The sequence below is a fragment of the Haliotis cracherodii genome, unplaced genomic scaffold (genome assembly GCF_022045235.1).
Source record: "Haliotis cracherodii isolate W230 unplaced genomic scaffold, xgHalCrac1.p SCAF_3, whole genome shotgun sequence".
NCBI lineage: Eukaryota > Metazoa > Mollusca > Gastropoda > Lepetellida > Haliotidae > Haliotis > Haliotis cracherodii.
In genome coordinates this window covers 63,410,765-63,418,838 of record NW_027266286.1, presented here as the reverse complement: position 1 = coordinate 63,418,838, position 8,074 = coordinate 63,410,765, and the positions used below count along the sequence as shown (strand labels likewise).

At 40.4% G+C, this 8,074-nt stretch overlaps 1 pseudogene; it reads left to right on the top strand.

Annotated features, from left to right (window-relative positions):
• The first annotated feature begins 721 nt into the window (after nt 1–721).
• Nucleotides 722–7,341, top strand: LOC139475598 (alpha-L-fucosidase-like; annotated as a pseudogene).
• Nucleotides 7,342–8,074: the final 733 nt, after the last annotated feature.

Genomic DNA, 8,074 nt, shown 5'->3' with positions numbered 1-8,074 from the left:
AAGATCAAGTTGTCGACATTGTTATTTTGTGCACGTTACTTTATTTTGTGTCAAGGGCAGATTAATTAAAACATGTATTCGCAGTTAAGCCTGTCGGTTGTTACACGTGGCAACATCACGCATAGACGAAATAATCACCATCATGACCATGACTAAGATTACACTGACATATCTAGAAATGATAACAATCACAGTCCTATCTTAACAGCAATACATGTCATCACTGTCAGTTGATTACTATATGCTAGATCCAACCAAACCCTTAGTACGGAGATAAGGTTTTCGAAGAAATTTTACGCTTTTGAACCTAACTTGGCTTCCCTTCACACATTCAGACTGGACTAGATTTCAACTGAATAATGCCCATAACGGCCATATTGAAAGTGAGATTGTAACCTCTTGAACAAATACAGCGTCAATACACGTCCAGTCATCTGATGTTCTCATCTATCCTATCTCTAACCTTGAACATACAGACACCTAATGTAATCAACTGTGCTTAACCTTCAGTCGTCTATAAAGAGAATCGCCTGAAGTTATCATCAAACATTGATGCAGGATCACAACACACCTGTCCCTGCGACAATGGACGCTAAGATAATTGTTATAGTATTCCTTTTTTTAATACAAGCAGAAGGATGTTCAGCAAGAACCAAGAAGATTGAGACTCGCTACGACCCCACATGGGAGTCCCTAGATTCCAGGCCATTACAGACATGGTATGACGAAGCTAAAGTGGGAATCTTTGTGTCCATGGGAATGTTTTCACACACACACACACACACACACACACACACACACACACACACACACACACACACACACACAGGGTCATATTTGCATGACAATCAATTTTATTAAATTATTAAATATAATGTTAGACTTTGTGTAGACTATATGTGATAAAACACTACATACACATTAACACATTCCAACAAAGGCCGCGCCTAAAGCACACCTGGAACTGGTCATTCCAATGATTCTAAATGAAAACAAGTTGTCTTGGCTTAAGTGACAGTTTCATAGTTTCATCTTTTTGCATATTCAACTATAAATCCAATATGTTACCTCAGTTTATGTTGTTTTCAGATACATAGTTTATATATCTAAATATTGTGATGGGTTTTCTACATGGGCGACCAATGTCACTTTTAACTGGAACTCAATGATGGTCGGCCCCAAGAGAGATCTTGTTGGTAACTATACACATTAATATTTCAGATTACACTGAATAAATTAATTATATTTTTCAAACCATTTTAAGATGCTAGATCTCCTCTAATTTGCTGAAACAAAGTTTCTGAAATGTGCAAAGAAATTAAAATGTTGGGAAGATTTCAAAGAATTCAAAGAAAAAAATATCCAAAGAAAATCAATATGGGAAGGAAACTGTGTACTCCAAGCAGCATATTTTCAGTTTCATCATAAAAGAATCAATCTGAAAAAGTATTTGAAAATTTAATTTATATTTCGACAAGTTTGAATATTGATAATCTGTAAGCCACGTATTAAAAATGAGGTCTTATGTTATCACCAGGTGAGATGGCTCAAGCACTGAAATCAAAAACGGACCTGCACCTACGCCTGTACCATTGCCTGGAAGGATGGTTTCACCCTCTCTATCTACAGGACAAGGCCAACAACTTCACCACCTCCAATTTCGTTGAGGTCAGCTTAACTAATTATATCATTGATGAATTGGCAATGGGGAAAGTGTGTTTCATTACTACAATGTATCATTGCAGGATACCAGATTGGGTTGCACACATTCTGCCCAAACCAAGGCCTTCAGCGCGAACGCTGTAACCAGTCGGCTACCCCACTGTCTACTTATGATTTGGAATTGAAATTGAGATGGTGTAAGGGTTAATGAGTGAGGGTGAGTGGATCAGTTGGTTATTAGGCTGGGCATTTGGACTGGTGAGTAAGTTGGTCAGTTGGTTGGTGAAAGTGAAATGGTGAGTTGGTAGGTTAGTTCAGTTCATCTGTGATGGATTGTGTACAGTGTGAGAAGTCCATTTCGAGTGTTGTCTTCCATGATATAGCCAGTGGCGTAACACCATACTCACTCCTTCACGAAAGGTAAAGCTTACCTCCCCAAGAGGCTGTAGTACATACTAGACATCCAGCTGCAACAGCTGATACTGACAGAGTTATAAGCCAAAATTTTTTGAAAAATCTACCATGAAAATCAAATCAATTTCAGGCACAGATTACCCCTGAGCTGTATGAGCTTGTGAACAACTACAAGCCCGACATTGTTTGGTCCGACGGAGATCAGGAGGCCCCAGACACCTACTGGGGATCCAAGGAGTTTCTGGCCTGGCTCTATAATGACAGGTTTAAAGCGATTATGCTTGAAATTCATTGCACTTATTTACTTTTTGACATACACAATGGTTAAATATACAGAAACCCGACATTGTAGGGTTGGTAGCCAACCATTAAGTTCACAAATGCCAAAACAATAAAAGATTAAGTATTCACATCATTACATTGATACTATGTAACAAATGTATGTTCTGTCAACTCTGTTAATGGCTGGACGAGCACTTTACATGTCGACTGGTTACTCTGGCTACCACCTATAAAATAACTTGTCATTGAATAATGATTTCCTGATTTTAGGCCTGTCTGAAATTATGAAGAATTGGTTTCAGAAATCACATCAATCTCTTCCGTCTCACTCTAGGTTTCCCTTGCACATATATTTCATAGACTTTGATTGCATTTCAGGGTTTTGGGTATTGCCAGTGGTAGTCATATACTAATACCTAAGGACAAATGACTGGTATTCAAGACAACACTACCCATAAAAAAATATGCTCTTGTACATGTTATAGTTTAGTTCAGACTCCTGAATATTTTCTCTTTGCAGCCCAGTGAAGGATTCGGTTGTCACCAATGACAGATGAGGAGAAGGAAACCATTGTCAACATGGGGAATACTGGACATGCTATGACAGGTACAATCCAGGTACGAACCTAAAATATTTTACAAGAACGTGAGTATGGTTTTACACTGTACATATCCAGCACGTATATTCGTGTGGGCCACCAGAAATGGGCTTTTCACATTGTAGATGTGAGGGGAATCGAACACGGGCCTTCAGTACGATGAATGAACACTTTAACCACTGGGCTACCCTCAACTGAAATATTTGATCAAATCACATTAAATTCAGAATAATGTCACTATTTCAAATACCGAAGTGAAATAACGGCATGCATGAAGCTTTTCCTTCTAACATGCTAAAGGAGTACTTCAGCCAAGAAAGAGAATTCGATGACAATTGATAGGAAATCCTGGGGATTCCGCCGAGAGGCTGTCCTGGATGATTATCTGACCATGAAAGAGATTATAGACATCCTTGTTGAAACTGTCAGGTGAGTACACTGAAACTGTTGTGATAGAAATATATATGAAATGTGCAACACGTAGCATGTGGTTGATAGTATGAGCAAGGTCCCACATTGTCAATGGTACAATGGCACAAAATGTGCCTCGACCGCAAATTGTGTCTACTGATACTGTTTGGTGTTTCTGCTGTAAAGTATGAGTGTAAGGTAGTGGTGGTGAAAGAGGGTTTAACGTCGTGTTGAAGCTATGTGCATACACGCGTGCCTGTGTCTGTGTGTGTGGCTGCTTGTGCCAGTCCGGACAAATGTGCGATTTATAGTGCTAGCCCACTGAGATACCAAGCCGCAGTTTAGCACGAATGCCCCACTCAGACACAGTGTACTGACTCCGAGCCTACCTGTTCTTGTTTTAGCCACTTCATGCCGAGCGCCAGGTTGAGTAACAACAAGCACCATCTTTTAACATATTTTGGTATGGCACGGCTGGGGATGGAACCCACGACTTTCCGCTCTCCAGGCAGACGCTCCTCCCACTAAACCACGGAGGCGAGCAGACTGTAAGCCGTGACTGCTGATGCTGTAAGGTGTGTCTGCTGAGGTTGCAACTTGTGTCTGCTGAAAATGTAAAGTGTGTCTGTGGAGACTGTAAGTAGTCTCTGTGGAGAAGGTTAAGTGTGTCTGTAGAGACTGTTAGGTGTCTTTGAGGAGAATGTGAGGAGTGTCTCCCGAGAATGTGATGTGTGTCTGTTGAGAATGTATGCCCTTAGGTATGTCTCCTGAGAATGAGTATCATGAGGCTGTAAGACTGAAGAAACTGTATGATGCACCATACGTCCCTTCAATATCAGAATCTTAATGATTTGGAAAAATGAAGTCAAAGAATGATTTTGTAGACACAACCTGAAAGAAACAATATTGCACAGGTAAAGTAGGGATCAAGCAAGCTCCTGTGGGGTTCTGTAAAGAAACCCTAGCACCAGCATCTCACATTAACACATCCACATCAGTAATTGTAAAATAGATCTTCAGTATAGCTGAGCCTTACCTCTTTATTTGCATTTTGTCAATAAAGCTTTGAACCATATTTATGTATACATCATAGTGATGTTGGAGGAAAGTTGAAGGTAATGTGGGTCTTAGACATTTATCCCTTTGGTGAAACCCACAAGCATGAATTTGCTCTCATAAATCTTGAAACATAATCAAGGCTGGGACTTGAACCCACAATGATAGGATCATTGACATAAATCCTGTAGTTTGGCTGCAATCGCACCAAAACTTATCTTCAGAATTCTCAACAAAAGGACTCGTCACTGTCAGCGACACACAGCTAGTTGTCAACACAAAAATACCACCAATGAGCTCTTCCAGCTCTTCAGTGATGTCTCTTGTACCTCTATTGTACATTATTGCCAGAATATACCGGAGAGTTCTGCTATAGCATATTACCAGTGTATTTGACAATATGATAACATTCTCGTGATTTCATCCCATAATAGTTCTTTGCAATCCTGAAAGTGAAAAACAAACCAGCGAATCACCACAAGAGGACTTCAAAACTTTATGTATAAAAACAGAAATATATGGTACCCTCACTAGAACTACCTTCATATTTGATTATGACGTCACTTCCGGCTTTGCTCCAACATGGCATCGCGATTTAGGTCTTAATCTACATTGACGTCATTGCCAGTTTATCTGCCTCTATGTATCTTGTGCTGAGTAGGTAGAATGATATAAGCTGCACTTACCTTTTGAGACTCCAGATTCAGGACCGCCGGACATGGTTTGGTTTCGGGAAGATTCTTGGATCTCTGATATCTTCCATAAAAAAATGAATTCTTTAGTCTATTGGCAGTAGGATGATCACTTATATACAATCCATCACGATGTAGGACTATAGTTAAGAGTCAGCTACCATAGGAATAACACAGTTCTGTCTCCCAGATCGTGCCCTCATCTCCATCAGATTAACCCATTGCTTCGATTGTCACGAAGGAGGGATGAGGATGGTCTCTGTGACTTAGCAAGGGCTGCAGAGACGGATTTAGAACCTGCGTCATGCATCTTCTGCCAGAAGCGGTCAGATGAATCATAGGTTGATTGTTGTGAAATATGTCTGATTTGAGTTTGAGGCAGGAGATCACATCTTTTGGAAGATGGATCGTTTCTTCCATGAGTAGTGTCAACAATCTTTGAACCATGCGCTGCTTGACCATAAGAGCTATCAAGATGATGATGCAATTTGTCATCTCTATCTTCCCGATCTTCACTTTGTCTAGAAGAGTCCATTGGGGGAACGAGTAGGTGAACAGACTGGACCAATCCATCTATATGGCATCAACTTGAAGAGCAATTATGTCATTTACTGGGCTTACATAGACCGGAATGTTTGTGTAGACAAGTTGCAAAGAGATCCAGATGTGGGAAGTCCGATAGTGACGTTATCCTGTTAAATACTTCTGGACGCAATGATCATTCTGTTGTCAGTATCTTCCCTCGGTAAGAAAGGATATCCACCAGGATACTTGTATTCGGTTTCCCGAGATTATGTCGCTTCCATCTTGAACAGGTTATGGTCGAATGCCGGACTGACTTGGTCAGGTCGATAGGATCGGAAATAACAGGATAGTTGGTTGCTGAGTCAGAACCTGTGGTTGCGGCGACCCCCAGGTTCTAACGCCTTTTCTGCGACATTTATAGCCAGGTTGGCTTGATGACTCCACAGTTGGTTGCGTTCTATCCCTTCCTCGATAGGCTTGAAAAGCAAAAAAACGCTGTGAAGTGTGTGGATAAAGGGTCCTCCTGCATGTGAACACACGTATCTAGCAGGTTATGGATTAGAAGTGGGGTTTCCAGCCTTAGCAAACTGAAGAGCCGGATACTGATTGGTGGTACTATCATGTTGACAACTAGTTGTGTGTAGTTGACTGTGAAGAGGACTTTTAATTCTGAAGATTAGTTTGGTTGTGATTTCAGCCAGGAGCAGGATTTATAGCAATGATATAACAGAGGTGGAGTATTCACAAGAATTATAGATTTCTGGCTCACTTAAGGGACTTAATTCAGGACAGTGGATTGTGGCAGCTTAGATGAAAGGGCCACCTGTGACCCCACGTGTCAATTTGCACCATAAATATAGAAGATATCAATCACTGATTGTTATCTCTTACAGCTGTGTAGGGAACCTGCTGATCAATGTGCGGCCAACCAAATATAGCATGATTAGTCCAATCTTTGAAGAGAGACTGCGTCAGATGGGAGAATGGCTGAAGGTGAATGGGGAGGCCGTCTACGCCTCCAGTCCTTGGCTGGCCCAGAATGACACAGTCACGCCAGGAGCCAGGAACGACACTGTTACACATGAGTTTGGATGTAAATTATATATTCCACACCTTGGCTGGCACAGAAATACAGTCACCGCAGACGTTTGGTGGATACTTTATTTATAAAAAAAAATCAAAAATGTTCTTAGTTGTCTTTCGAGTACTTGGCTGCTGTACACGAGCTAGCTCTCCTGTGTAAATTTAGGTTATTGTAATCAAATAAGTTGGGTATGTTTTAAATCTCCCTGACTTGAATGCTTTTTCAGTTTTATGTTTATATTGGTTTAGATATGTTTAAATGTGATTTTCCTGATATAATTGCTTGTTTTGTTAACTTTTCAAAGCCAATACTGTCAAAGCCTTAGGTTGAGATATTCCACAGATTCAGTACTCCATTTCACTACTTTGCGTTATCTTTCTTCAGGTACAAGCAGAGAGCTGGGATCGTGTATGCCATCTTGCTGAACTGGCCACAACCTGGTCAACTCCACCTGGGGACAGCTTTGTCTAATAATGGAACACAAGTCAGCCTCCTTGGGTACACAGGAAGCTTCTCCTGGCAGTATGCTTCACCCAAAGGAATCAGTATCACAATCCCTCCCATCCCTGTCAACAAGATGCCATGTCAGTGGGGATGGATCTTCGCGCTGACATAAATAATTGGCCTTCAAAATGACAAAAGGTTGACAATGGAATTGGGCTTCACAATGACTGACACTTAAATGGATGGGCCTTTACAATGACATAATTGGTAGACAATGTGATGGGTCTTCACAATAACACAAACGGTAGATATAGTAAGGTGGGCCTTCACAGTGAGACAAATGCTTGACAATGAATGGACCTACATAGTGACATACCTGGTTGACAATTAATGAGTGTGACCTTCACAATGACACAGATGGTTGATAATGGGATGACCATCACAATGGCCTAAATGGTTGACAACTAATTAGATGGACCTTTGCAATGCCATAATTGGTTGACAATGGGATGATCATCACAATGATATAAATGATAGACCATTAATAAAATTCAATAAAAAGACTCCAAATAAATATGTATGTCATTAAGCTTTTCTTGTGTGAAAATTGTTCTGATAATACAAAAAATGTTGCCTAGACTGCGTATATATAAACAATACTATATCTGGTTGGCTTTTTTTGGTTCAAGAAAATATATAAATTACATCTTCAGAAACCTGACATGACAAAACATGACCTGTAGTAAGTGCAGGGGTTATCGCTCTTGAATATATATGGTGTTAACTCAAGGATGAAGGGTGCGTGTGACTAAATATGCCTGACGGAAATCACATGATGAAAGTTACGAATATTTATACACACTTTTGACATGCATGTGTGGCGGAAAAACATTTTTTAGTTATGC